Raw genomic sequence first — 15,327 nt, forward strand, 5'->3', positions numbered from 1 at the left:
TAAAAAAGCTCCTTGACATAGGTCCTCGCAGTGATTTTTCAGATTTGACACCAAAAACAAAAGCAACGGAAGCAAAAATAAAATAGTGGCACTACATCAACCTAAAAAGCTTCAGCTCAGCAAAAGAAACTATGAACAAAACAAAAAGGGAACCTGCCAAGTGGGAGAAAATATTTGCAAATCATGTATCTTCTGATAAGGGATTAATAGCCAAAATATAGAAACATAACAGAAGAGTGGTTCCCAGGCTGGGGCGAGTTGGGAAATAGGGAGAATTTGCTAAAAGGGTACAAACTTTCAGTTACAAATAAGGTCTGAGGATCTAATGTAAAACATGACTATAGCTGATAACACTGTATTATGTAATTGTAATTTGCTCAGTGAGTAGAACTTAACTGTTCTCACACTAAAAAGTTCAAAATGACAAAACAAAACAAAAAAACTCACAAAGCTTCAAAATTTTTTTGAAAAAATTCACAAACCTTCCATTGACCTCATTGTCATTTTTCAATGTTTTTCACTTATGTCTTTCTACTATTATATCTATTTGTAACATAAATTTTGGTAGATGTTATTTTCCCCTAAATGGACAAATTTTAGCTCTATTTTATATTCAAATGCTGTGTTAATGGGTTTTACCTTAAATTTTATGTTCATCAAACTGTTAACTGGCATTTTTCCTCACAGGCTTTTTCAGATTGAAAATGCAGTTCTGTGTTCTGACTTTTTATTTCGTTCATTAGTGAACAGTGATGTCACATGGGTTATCGTGGCTCAGGAGTTTAAGAGGGAGCGTGAAGCTTGGGAGTGTATTTAAGAAGTTTCTGCAGGGGCTTCCGTGGTGACGCAGTGGTTGAGAGTCCGCCTGCCGATGCAGGGGACACGGGTTCGTGCCCCGGTCTGGGAAGATCCCACATGTCGCGAAGCGGCTGGGCCCGTGAGCCATGGCCGCTGTGCCTGCGCTTCCGGAGCCTGTGCTCCGCAACGGGAGAGGCCACAACAGTGAGAGGCCTGCGTACCACAAAAAAAAAAAAAAAAAAAAAGTTTCTGAAACGTGGATCTGTGCCTGTAATATCTTAGGAAAGCTTGCCCTGAGTGTTCACCTCTTGGGGATTGCGCCACAGAACCCTCTGGCAATTTGCGTGTGCTCAAAAATTTATATTTATATATTATATATCAAGTTGAAATGCTACAGTAAGCCTTTAGAGGGTAGCTTTTAAAAGTTTCTACAAGAAATCCACGGATTAAACATAATGCCAATAATGCAAGCACATGCGAGCAAAAAATGGCAGGGCCGACCTTATCCAACTTTGAAAAAGGCTTAACTAAGAATATTAAAATTATCTGAGGAAATCCGACAAAAAATTGAAATCATTAAGAAAACTATTTGAATGTGGTTTATAACAAAAGTCATTGACAATTAACTTTTCTTTAAGCATAATTGCACTTTGAGATGTTAACTATTAATAGAAGTATATATAAAACCTTTATGAATAGAAATACATATATTGGGAATGCATGACTTAAAATTTTTATTGATGTGCTATATAAATGCAAACAGTTGGAAACTAGGTCATAATGAACTGTGACTCCTGGTTTACTATTCATTTTCCTTCCTGGGACCTTGAGCTCTCTAATGCCAAGAACTTCCCAGCCTGTGAACAATATCCTCAACATAGGAGAAATTTATCAAAATTTTTGCAGATAATTTAATATTTTAGGTTATTCAAAGGATAAATAGACTTAGATCTTGCCATCAAGGAAATTATGATTTGTTGATAACTAATTATTATGACTAATGAAGATGTTTTATCTGATGCATATAATACTATCCCCTACAGAAAAGTTTGTCATCAGTAAGGACTTAAAGTTGATCACTTCCCAGCATCCACTTTATGAAAATCAAACTATAGTCCTGCTGAACCAAAACTAATTTCTCACATATGCTTTTGTATTTTAATCTTATTTCTAGTTCCATGGATTCTAGTTCCATTTTTTGCTCACCTCTCTCTAATTCATTATAGGTTGTCTGCAGTTGTGGTCTGCTCGTCTTGCATGCTCTAGGCAGTCTCTCTTCAACATACCTGAACCGCCCCCTGCCCAAATATAGCATCACAATGAAGTGTCAAAGCAGCAATGAAATGGATCAAAGGTGACAGGCTGTATATTCTGGAATACAGACTTTTCTGCAAAAAATTGCCATTAAAAAAAAAAAAAGAAACAGGGCTTCCCTAACGGCGCAGGGGTTGAGAGTCTGCTTGCAGAGGCCACGGGTTTGTGCCCCAGTCTGGGAGGATCCCACATGCCGCAGAGTGGCTGGGCCCGTGAGCCATGGCCGCTGAGCCTGCGTGTCCGGAGCCTGTGCTCCGCAGCGGGAGAGGCCACAACAGTGAGAGGCCCGCGTATCACAAAAAAAAAAAAAAAAAAAGAAACAAAAAAAAAAACATAAAAACAAAGAAAGACCCCACCATCTTCGTTCACTGGTAGTATAAGTTCAATTAAATGTGTTATACAGCAGCATACAAAATTATTTTTTTCCCTTGTGATGAGAATTCTTAGGATCTACTCTCTTAGAAACTTTCAAATATACCATACAGCACTGTTAACTATAGTCATCATGTTGTACATTACATCCCTAGTCCTTATTTATCTTATTTTAAAAATCAGGTATCTGGAAATATAAAGGGAAACTAGGTCACAGCAAGGTAGGACTTTAGATTCTGAGACATAATATTTTAAAGCATGCTGACCTCATATTCCAAAAAACATGAAAGAGACATTTAAAGAAAAAAGAAATAAAAATGTCAAATCCCTTCACAAGGGAAAAATGATATGTATCTAAACAGCAAGTTAAATGAAAACTCAAAAATATGCTATTTGTTTACCTCATGCCTTTTTTAATCCAAAAGGGATTTTGAAATCAGATGAATAAAGAAATTTATACGGTTCCATGGAAATATATATATTGTAGATGTTTTAACTACATGACAACAAAAGTTTCAAGGGTTAGGCAGGTCATGAACAGATAATATATTACTAGAGTACTCATCTTAAAGACAAAGACATCATTGTTCATGGAGCTGATCTTCTGATTTTTGGTGACTGAAGAATTCTCTTAGTTCTCCAAATCATTTCTGTTATTCTTTTTTTTGTGTGTGTGGTACGTGGGCCTCTCACTGCTGTGGTCTCTCCCGTTGCGGAGCACAGGCTCTGGACGCGCAGGCTCAGTGGCCATGGCTCATGGGCCCAGCCGCTCCGCGGCATGTGCAATCTTCCTGGACCGGGGCACGAACCCATGTCCCCTGCATTGGCAGGCAGACTCTCAACAACTGCGCCACCAGGGAAGCCCCATTTCTGTTATTCTTTTACCTTCCAACAATAGCAGCTAACTTATTATGCTTCACTTTAATAGTGAGATAATTGCATTTTGGAATAATATTTAGCTGCTTTGTTTTAAGACTCATTGTGAAGTCATTTCCAGTCATTTCAAAAGCACAAACACTTGCTTACTTGCAAACTGTTTCCTTTCTTCACCAGGAACACCAGGCGTGTCAAAACTCTTGTTTCTCCCTATATCTGATGCCAAAAAGATTAAGAAGGATAAGAATTAATACAATTTAGCATGACTAGAGGGATATTCATCCTCTGAATTTGTTTAGTTTCACTAGATTAAATTTACAATAATGCAGTAAGCGTAAGAGTTTCATATCTTAACACAATAATTCTTAGTCACCTCACAGTTAATAGTCTTGCTTCAGCTCTTCATATAACTATCTCATGTATAATCTTATATCTGTTTTCTAAACATATTTTCTGGCAACCCAGACCTCACTAAGGGTCTTGTCTAAATAAATATATTCTCTATTTAATGCATATCATGGGGAAATTGTCTTTAATGACAAAAACTCATAGCCTGTACACAAAATCATTAATAAATACATCATCATAATAATAATATAATACTCATAGCCCAGAAAGATAAACTCCCCTGATTCAAGGACTATACATGGACTGTGGTATTACAAAATAATCATTACCACTCCATGTAATTCTGGGGCAAGTACATTTAGTGATGGTCTCAGTACAAAAGCTGGAAATTTAACAAGTTGAGAGATGGAATAGAGGTCACCAAAACCAGAGGAATAAACAGATCCCAGAAATGTGTGCAGAACCCAAGTCCAAGAAGCTTGGAAAGGGATGTTCACTAAAGCAAATGGGTAAGCAGCAGATGTAGAAATTGAACTGAGGCGCCAAAAATTCAGGGAATCAGAATATGGGAGTAATTGCAAGCGGGTCCAGAGGGAAAAGAGGTTTCTAGTGTAAAATGGCATATGGTTTGCAGCCCATGATCCAGCTGGTCTCAACTGTGCCCAAAAATATCCGTGAAGGCAGAGGAAAATCACAAAAGTCAGAACACTGTAAATCAGAATTGATAATAAACCCATTACCAGTATCTATAAAGAATGTTCATAAACAGAGCTAAGAAAATTGTATTAAAAATTGTAATAGGTATTCCAACCGTATTTGCCCAATTAAAAGTAGATAAAATGTTCCCTCTTTGCTATTTTTCCTGATTCAGAAATAAATCTTCATCGACCTGGAAACTAAGGAACTATCTATTATATGCGTACCAGATTTTGAGATTCTTCTTCCTCTCCATAACCCAATGACTATTACTACCAGGACTCTCACTCTTTGTATGTCTATTTGGAGGCTATAAGAAATAGAAAGAAAGGGCTTCCCTGGTGGCACAGGGGTTGAGAGTCCACCTGCCGATGCAGGGGACACGGGTTCGTGCCCCGGTCTGGGAAGATCCCACATGCCGTGGAGCGGCTGGGCCTGTGAGCCATGGTCAGTGAGCCTGCGTGTCTGGAGCCTGTGCTCCGCAACGGGAGAGGCCACAACAGTGAGAGGCCCGCGTACTGCCAAAAAAAAAAAAAAAGAAAAAAAGAAAAAAGAAAGAAAACAACTAGTCAGGAGTGTGTGTGTGTGTGTATATGTTTGTGTTGGGGAGAGGTTGTCTAGTGAGGTTGTACAACATCCTAGAAGGTATAATCTTTACAAACAAAGTGTTATATAGAAAAATATTAATGAAAAAGAACACAGAACAGTGAATACTGTTAAGTTTTGAAAGCAGCATTTATTCAGTGTGTGGCAAAATTCGGCATTGAAGTACAGGCAATCCTATCTCAGATCAGCAACACCTCACTGGCACTTAATCAATAGATATTGAGCTAAGAATTATGTGCATCAACCTGCTTTCTGCTTGTAGTCCTGGGAAAGAATTCTGCCAGTGCGCAAGTGTATAGAGAAGCAATGGCAGTCCAATCAGTGGAATTTGGGACATCCAAGAGAAGATGGTGAAAAGTATATTTTTTTTCAGCATAGCATTCACTGGGGTTACTTATGTCACATCAATGAGACACAGTCCCATATAAATGTTGGTAACTATTGGCAATATTCTAACTCCCTAACACTGAGAATGAAATATTCTGTGCCTGGAATCCTGCACCACTCTCACTAGGCTACTGAGAGTGACCTGAGGATGTAAATAACTCAGGAGTTTCACATTCTTATTTTAAAATGTCTGATTGCCACAATAGGTAACAGCTAATTCATTCTTTTCATCTTTATTTGAAGTAATGGCGAATGTCAGGGTGAGATTTTGGAAGCAGAGTGGACAAGCATAAGCATAAGCATAAGGTCTGCTTGCCTTATCCATGAATAATATCATTGATCTCACTGTGTGGTTTTTAAGCGGGTTGTGAAAGCAACTTTAACATAGGAATTTCAACCTGAGCTGTTAACAGCAGCCTCAACAAATTAAGGATTAACTTTGGTGATTCATATGCATGACAACACACATCTGAATGTATATGCTTTAGTATGTTTGCTAAAATGCCAGACACACCTAAAATTCTTCTTAATATTTCATAGCCATTCCTTGAAAAAAGCTTTTGCAACACAGACACTGCTCTTCATCAGCACACATTTCTTCTGGTCCCTCAAGATTTTCTGCCCAGATACCTTCTTGCTGCTCAGCTCTATTGATTTGGGTCTGAGCACCAAGCTTTGCTGCTCAAATCCAGCTGCCCAGTCTCCTTGTTGACCTTGCCCTACAGTATCTGCCACACTTTGTCTCTTAGTGGAACTTTTTGGATGAGACTTTGGACCCATATATTAGCCTCTTTTCCTATTTTATCAACTGTACTCCCCCCTACACCCACCTGCCCTGTGGCTGCTCAAGCCCTGGCATGATCCTTTTCACTCTCAATTCAAATGAGGGTGTTGCTTGAATTTACAAATTTAGTTAGGATGTTATGTAGGCAAAGCCACAAAGACAAAACAAATTGATAAAAATCATACCCTTTGCAGTTTTAATTTTGTGTCCGTTGCTTGATTTCCACAAGGAGAAATCTGATGTCAGTGGAAACCGAGGCCAGAAAGTGAAGACAGCACTGAGCCTTCTTTTGGGACAGAGAAAAAAATGTAAACAGATGTAATTAAAACATTGCAAAATCTGTTAGATGTGTGAGCAGACGCTGGGTTATAAGAGTAATTATCATCAGGTTCTCCTATTGCCTGAAATATTCAAAGCTAATTTATTTGGGAGTACTTAAGACAGTTTTAAGAAAACTTTCTACTGCTGTATATTCTGGGAAATGTTGTGCATTTCTTCACTGCATATTGAGAAGATTTTCAACGGCCGTGTTGCTGCCTACGTCTGAGTTTAAATTCTCACACTTTAAATCTTCACAACTGGAGAAGGTTAGGTTTAGAAAACCTGTTTTTTAACTGCTTTCCAACCAACTTCATTGCACATTGTCTATCACTCTCTTTGTGGCTTTTCTCTTTCCCCAACAATGTACGTGGCTCAGGTAAAGAGTAGATATGAAAACATATAAGTAGGCTCTGGAACTTTCTTGATTCTTCAAATTATCTTAAAAGAAAATTACTGGGCCTAAGTTCACACTGAGTTTCAGAGCTTGTGTACGGTTAATTTACTTTTCTATCTGTCTTGCTGCTGAACTGATGTTTTTGTTTGTTTAATGTGAGTGGTCTTTCTAATCCCATTAAGTGGAAACAAAGTTTACAAATGTAAATCCATTTTCCTTTGATTTAGTACTTTTGCAAGACCAGGCTTCACAAATCAAGGCATGAACTTTGACAGCAGGAGTAGTTTCAAAAGGTGTTTTTCCCCCACCTTTGAGAGAAGAGGACTAAGACCTTTTCTAAGGGATTCCTTTTTTTCTTTTCTAAAGATAAACACTTGGAGTGTGGGAGGTTGAGAGGATCAGGGACTTGGCAGACACTTTTTGTCCAGAACTAACTGGTGAGCCTAAAAGCCTGAGGTCCTGCAGGTGGAATACAATCTGTGGGATTACTCCTGTTGTTGTTCTATTGTTAAATCAATCCCCATTCTTTGAAGGGAAAAATTAGCTGAGAATCTCTGTGAGGCCCTGAGGATGAAATTTTGGACTATGAGTCAGAAGACCTGGGCGAGCCATAATCACTTTGACCCTCACTTCTCATAGGTACCAAATAATAGCAATGATGGCTACCATTTACTGAACAATTAGAATGTGTTAGCTCCTTTTCATTTCTATTTCTAGTTTCCACAGTAGCCCACACGAGTTTCTGAAAGAATTAACTTAGTGAAATGCACATGAAAACTCCTGCCACACTATCTAATGTTCTTGTGAAAAATCAAATGGAAAAATTTATATAGAAACCATCTGAAAATTGAAGTTATTATTCCCACTGGAAAGGACTCTTGGCTACCCCTCTTGAAATCAATTTCATAGCTATTTTTTCATAATTCAGTTACTCTCAGAGGAAAAAGAAATTGTATAAAGATTGTAAGTCTTGATAAGCAATAAGTCAAACTAAGAACCTATAGATATCTATATTTTCCCCTGAGTAACAACTTGGAAAAAGTCAATGTAATACTTTGATAGATATTATTAACAGGAAATTATGGAATTAAGATACTTAAAGTCTAGTGAGAAGAATTTTACATTTGTTTCTGGGACTCAATACATACATCACTATTTATAAAAATGAAAACAAAAATAACCTAACTGACATGATTATTAAAGAGTAACACTCAATGAGTGGGTGATAAATTGTTTTCTAAAGGTATGTTTACACTCTTGTTCCAAGAAAAGTTTATGCACCAAATTTATAGTCCTTCTTTTTATATATACCTTGAAAGTAATGATAATTTGGCACATTGTTTAAACAATGTAAAAAATTATCATACACACATATACACATGAGAAAAATAAAGAAGAAAGAGAAAGCAGAGATAAACTTTTGTCCTCAAACCTGGACATGCAGGAAATATTTTTATTTAAAAATTTTCTACAACTTCATTTCTGACCCTGAGACTCCATTTTATATCTACCTATATCTATCTAAAAAATTCAATTGTCATCATTCTTGGGTGTCTCCCCTATTTCGACAGGTTTTTTTTTCCAGAGTGAAGGCCTTTGGGGACATTTATTGGCATTCTGTCATCTATTCCCTTGTTTGCAAAACCACTTCAGGTCTATTACTTCTATGCCAACCTTAAGAGAGGGAATGTTTTCTGACTTGCCCATGCACTCATTTTCCTTTCATATCTGAAATCTTGTTGCTTTCCTGCTGAGGCCAGAAAACACCGTCCATCTTTCTTTCCTCCTCCACTAGTTCAGGGGATCTCTTTTTTTTTTTTTTTTTTTTTTTCTGCAGTACGCGGGCCTCTCACTGTTGTGGCCTCTCCCATTTGTGGAGCACAGGCTCTGGTGCAGGCTCAGGGGCCATGGCTCACGGGCCCAGCTGCTCCCCGGCATGTGGGATCTTCCCGGACCGGGGCACGAACCTGTGTCCCCTCCATCGGCAGGCGGACTCTCAACCACTGCACCACCAGGGAAGCCCCAAGGGATCTCTTTCTTGAGGAAGGTTTTCCTATCCTTTATGGACACTGTCATCCATATATTTCTCCAAAACACATTGTCTTAATCTGCAGATCTTCCTTTATATGCTTTAAATTCACTTAGGACATAGATTTTCAGAAAACAAAAGCCAGAAATATCCACGGTTTACTTCTGCTTTCTGTTCCTGCTACCATCCCTTAAGCTGTTCAAAACTTGACACTCTCCTTAAATTGAGCAAGGGAGAGAGAGAAAATGATAATGTAGTATACTATGTATAATTTTAATATAGTATGTATAATTTAGTATCTCTGTGGTAGGGTGACATAATAGTCCCCAAATATATCCCAATCCTGTTCCCCAGAATCTGTGAATGTTACCTTATACTGGATAAAGCATTTTGCAGACGTGATTAAGTTAAGGATCTTGAGTTTCAGGACTGTTTGTTATGCAGCAGTGGATAACCAAGATAGAAGTTAATATCTAAAAAGGTAGATACTGCTGTAAGAATAACCTAAATCATGGGCAGTGGCTTTGGGACTGGTCAGTAAGGACACTGTTGGTGGGGGCTTGAAGTGCAGGGAGAAGAGTGCTATTGCAAGTTGGAGGGATTTGTGTTATATGTTTGGTGGAGCAATTGGTGAGACTGTCACTAGCTATAAGCTGGAAGATGTGAAAAGGACCTAATAAATCTGTGGTCTGGATAAGGTGATTTTCAGGCAGAATGTTAAAAGTATAAGGTACATTTTTAAGCTGTCTTTGATAAAGTATTTCAAAAGAGAGATGTACTAAGAAAGGAAGGAAATGTTCAACTTCTGAGCAGAATTTAGAAGAATTATTTACACAACAGGATTTACTAGGATGGAAAATAAAGCTGTTTTTCACTCTCAGGATTTTCAGTAGGCAAAAGGTTTTCAAAGTTAGGAAAGGCCTCAGTGCAAATATCAAGTACAGAGTGCTGACAGTAAAATGTGACTTCAGGGTAATAATCAAGTCAAGTCAAGCTATAAGATCCCTTTTTGAGGCTTGAGGAATATTTACGATGGTGCTTCATAGTCCTCTCAGCTATACAAAAGACATAAGAATCTTAAGGTTATGCCTCTTATAGTCTCTATGTCAAACAAAAGGGCTCTTAAGACTTAAGGAAAAAAGAATAGATACATGAATATGTATAACTGAATCACTTTGCTGTACACCTGAAACTAACCCAGCATTGTTAATCAACTATACTCCAATATAAAATAAACATTAAAAAAAAAGATTTAAGGGAATCATTCTATAGCACTCAGGGTAGACAAGGTCTTTTTCTAAGAGATTTATTAGCATGGCTTTTGTCTAATGGACTGGATTATAATTTGATAATCTGGAAACCCATGAAGCTTTTAAAGGAATTATATCAGCTTGGACTGGAAGAGACAGAGACATTCAAAGAAGAAAAGATCTCTGAGCTCTTTTTCTTTTCTATAGGTCAGAAATATTGGCTGAGAAAACTATTCATGTGCTAACACTAGCCTTTCTTATGGAAAATGAAGGATGTCTCAGAAGGCAGAGCCAGTACCCCAGAGGGTAGAACAAATAGCTGCAGAAAACCACTCCCAGAGAGCAGAACTTGGTCCTAATGAACATAATTCCTTTGTTTCCAGAATAATGAAAAGGGCTGGATTTCAGAATTTTTATGGATCAGTGACTGCTATGTGCCTCTTTTCACCTCAGCCCTCATTTTTGAGTAAGATATTCTACTGTGGTTCATTTGTCCCTGTCTCCCCCTCAATATAGAATATGGGTGATAGATAGATTTAGTTCACAGGTCTTCATTAAGGGAGAGCTGCACCAGAAAAGTCTCATACATTACTGGAACCTGATTTCAGTATGAGATTCTGGACAGTAAGCCTGAGCATAATGCCATTAAGGAATGAGGCTTTAGAGGTCTTACAGGAGAGGGAAGTTAAGTATATTTTACAAGTGGGAAAGACATAAACATCACTGGAAACCAGAGGGTGAACTGTGATAGACTATCACCATTTTTAATTGAGACATAACTGACATATAACATTATATTAGTTTCAGGTGTACAACATAATGATTTGATATTTGTATATATTGTGAAATGACCAGCACAATAAGTGTGGTTAACATCCATCACCACACATAGTGATAATTTTTTTCTTGTGATGAACACTTTTAAGATTTACTCTCTTAGCAAGTTTCAAATATACAATACAGTATTATTAACTATAGTCACCATGCTGTACATTATACCCCCCCAGGACTTATTTATTTTATAACTGGAAGTATGTACCTTTTGACCATCTTTACCCATTTCCCCCACCCTTCACTCCTGCCTTTGGCAACCACTAATCTGTTCTCTGTATCTATGAGTTAGTTCAGTTTTTTTGTTCATTGGTTTGTTTTAGATCTCACATATAAGTGAGATGTTATTTGTAGTCCTCTGCCTGACTTATTTAACTTAGCATAATGCCTTCAAGATCCATCCATGTTGTCACAAATGGCAGGATTTCCTTACTTTTTATGGCTGGATAATATTGCACTATATATATATAGTATATATCACATCTTCTTTTATCACATTCGTCAGTGGAACTTAGTTGTTTTCCTGTCTTGGCTATTGTGAATAATGCTGCAGTGAGCCTGGGGGTGCATATATTTTTTTGAGTTGGTGTTTTTGTTTCCTTCAAATTAATATCCAGAGTGGAGTTGCTGGATCATATAGTAGTTCTTTTTAAATTTTTTTTTGAGAAACCTCCATACTGTTTTCCATAATGTCTGTACCAGTTTACATTCCCACCAACAGTGCACAAGGGTTTTCTCTTCTCCACATGCCCTGGTATACATTCTTAAGTGTTCCTTATCAAGAACTGTGAAAAATATGAGACAAATTAGCCTGCCACAGTATCACTGATGTTGGTAGAGGCAGAAGAGTCCTGGATTAGAGCTAAAAGATAGGTTATTACTCTCAACAATAGTTTGTGGCCAGAGGATTATCATTTTTGTGCTAGTTGCACACATCTGAATTCTCACAAGATAACAGAGATCCATGTTACACTTGCATATATAGCAGATTGTGTTACAAGAGAATGACTCCAAGCTAATGGAACCCAAATCTTTTATCATGGGCAGTAAATCTGTTTGCTGTTGCTCTGGAGAAAGACAGTAATTTCATTATACTGGCCTTTTGCTCAGAAGAAGACATATCTGTCTTCCAAGGCTATTCATTATACAACTGTCTGTGAAAAGATAGTTTAATACAAAGGCAGCTAGTTAGTGCCTCTGCTCAAAAGAAGTGCAGAAATGCAAGAGACCCATGGGGAATTGTCTCTCAGAAAATACTTCCAGTTATTAGCAGAGATTTCTGTTTGTTTCGCTACTGGATATATTCCTTTTCATTGTAAAGATTTAATGTCAATTCAGTTCAAGAATTGTGTCCTTCCCTGATGCACTGCAGGCTCAAATCTGGCCTCCTCCACTCTTGGAGTAAGGGGGCAGGTTCTGGCTCAAAGAAAGCTCATCTTTTTCCCTTCTATGCACTCACTCCCCACTTTTGGGGGCAAGGTGGAGAAATAGGGGACTTAGGTATCAGTGAGAGAGAGATGCCTCTGGCTTCACTCTGGTATTGATTGTTCTCATTTTCTCCTAGTATTTTCTGTTGACATGATGTTTGAAGACATATGGGCATATTTTCCTCAGCTTGCTCCAGAGTCCTTTCCCTCTTCAAAGGATAACCCTGACTCCCTTTGACAAATCACCAATCTTTCTCTGGTATGAACATCTATTCACTTGACGTCTATGACCTCTTGAGCAGCAATGCAGCTCATGCCCACCACTAACCTTCATGCACCTTTACATGTAGCATCAAGGACACTTGCTATCCTCTCTTGAACACTTAAAGAACTTGAGAGAACTGGGTCAGGAGTAAGGTTGCCCCATATTCTTCCCAGACATATTTCACCATGGCTCTTGAAGACCATAATGATATCAAGCTTTTCAACTCTCCTCAAATCCATCAACTCAAATTCAACATCGATCAAGTTGTTTCTTTCACTAATACCTTTGTTCTTTGTTTTCAGTGTGAAAAAGGATCACCTATGACATTTGTTAAAATTCAGATTTCCAGCTCCCAAGCATAGAGATTTTGTTTCAAGTGTTTGAATGTTTAACAAGCTTTTCACATGATTGTGATCATGATTTTGATACATTGGTCCCTCTGTTTCCCATTCCTTATCAGAATAAGTAGTATTCTTCAAAACAGTGCAAATACTGTGGAAACAGTGTAATATATTGGAAAAAGCATTGGCTTTGCAGTCAGCCAGATGTGCATTCAGATCCTCGTTCTGTTAGTTATTAAAACTTTCTTCTTTTTGAAAGGAAATAGATCTTTGGTGACATCTAAGAGAAATTAATTGTTGCATGTGCCATAAAATATGATAAGCAGGAATGTTTAGTTTTCTGTAAAGGGTGAGATAATATTTTTAGGTTTTCAGTAGATATTTCAGCAGGCAATATGATCTCTGTCACAGCTACTCAACTCTGCTGCTGTAGCATAAAAACAGCCATAGACAAGAAGTGAGCAAATGAGAGGGGCTGTGTTCCAATGAAACTTTATTGACAAAATCAGAGGCTGGCCAGATTTGGCATGTGGATTGTGGTTTATTGTCCTCTCTATAGTACATGAAAGTGATAAAATCAAACTTGTGAATGTGTAAATTATGAACCATAATTTGGTGACTAATTTTACAATTGTAAATAAGTTTTCCTAAAAGAAAGAAAATTTAAAAAGGACTTGATTCTGGGGTCACATTATGGAGGAATTAACCACCACTGGGCCAGATTTTGCACCTCTAATTGTTATTAATTAGAAGACCTTCTTTATGATGGGGTGTCACCTATCTTTAAGGGGAGATTTGTAGTAGAGTTGATTATTTGTCCATTCTTTACTTTATCCACATAATTAAATTATAAATCCATAATCTCTGACATGTAACTTTCTTTGCTTTCCTATAGTTGGTAGAGCAGACTTACTCAGGTTTTTTTTTTTTTTATGTCAATCTTTGGTCAGTGGGGTATTAGCAACTGTGACATAAAGAGAAATTTGTAAAGCTATAGCATAATTGGCCCTGTACTTTAGAACACACACACACACAATGAGGACACACTTAGGCTAGCCTTCTGGTTCCATGAGGAGGCTATCAAACATGTGAGGCAGAACCGCCCTAGCTGAACCTAGTTGCCTTCAGAAGCATAAGTGAGTCCAGTTATGACCAGTAGAACCATCCAAACAAGCCCAGCTTAGACAACCTTCAACAACATGCAGCTAAGTGAGAATAAGTGATTCAGTGTTTCAAGCCAGTTTCATTTCAATAATTTGAATTTTTTTGGTGCTTTCCTCTTTATTGATGTGCCTTCTACCTTCCTTCCACAATTTCAGTCCCTTCCATTTACCCCCCAAAAAGAAGGTAGTGAAAAGAAGGGATTGTTGGGGTTCTGAGCCCCTTGGGCAGTTAGAAAGGGAACAGAAACCAAAACAATCGCTGGATGTGACAGAGATTGACAATCAAGAAGTCTAAAGCAGAATGGGAAAGGTGGTAGAGAAAGGGGAAGAAAGAAGAAAGGAAATGTACTAGAGGACATCTCCCCAGTAATCCTCATGTTAAGAGGGGTTGAAGGAGAGTCTCAAACATTATGAAGTGCAGGTCCTGAGGAAGAGAGTTGGTGTTTGAGCCTCAAGGAGGAGTAGGTTAAGGAAGGGGGCCCCCTCTCTCTTTGTAGAATGGGACCACCCCACCTTAGGGGCAGCAGCTTCACAGGCCGTAGACACTTTTATCACTATAGGCAATGTACAGAAAGAAGTCTTCTTCATGTTGTTTCTGGTATAGCTGACCCATAGTGGCACTGGTGGGTGGAATGACATTGTTGACAAAGAAAAACAAGGCATCCTCAGCTCAGAGATGAATTTGCTTCCCGATCAAGAAGTAGAACTGACCAACTGTATGATCAGAAGGCACCAGGTATATCTTTTTGTCCAGGTCTCCTATCCGAAATTTGGGAGCCTTTTCTACTGTCACCGGGACCCGGTCCGGGTATTTCTTTCAGATCTTCTCGCCCCCAGAGCCATGCTTCTCTAACGGATACTCCTCTTTATACACGAAGTTCATCCTCCCAGGGACTGGGCTGGACCGGGCTGGGCTGAGAGAACCCGGGGTGGGGGCCGGGAAGAGGGGGCAGGTGTTGATGACCTCAATAATTTGAATTTGTTTGTTTGTTTTTTGAAGTGGTCTTTCTCCATATAGGATTTAATTTTCTTTAGGCAGACGAGTATGAACATATCACCTTGTTCCATGAGAGACTGGGTTTTGGGCTGTTAGGGCTGATCTATTTCAGGTTTGTTCTTTAATTT

General features: G+C 38.3%; 1 pseudogene across 1 annotated transcript; it reads right to left on the bottom strand.

Moving 5' to 3' along the window:
- Positions 1-14,731: 14,731 nt before the first annotated feature.
- On the bottom strand, positions 14,732-15,121 carry LOC308616646 (gamma-aminobutyric acid receptor-associated protein-like; annotated as a pseudogene). Its single transcript has one exon. The product of its transcript is annotated as a gamma-aminobutyric acid receptor-associated protein-like (transcript).
- Between the last annotated feature and the right edge of the window lie 206 nt (positions 15,122-15,327).

This window comes from Mesoplodon bidens (genome assembly GCF_964165515.1).
Source record: "Mesoplodon bidens genome assembly, chromosome: 4".
NCBI lineage: Eukaryota > Metazoa > Chordata > Mammalia > Artiodactyla > Ziphiidae > Mesoplodon > Mesoplodon bidens.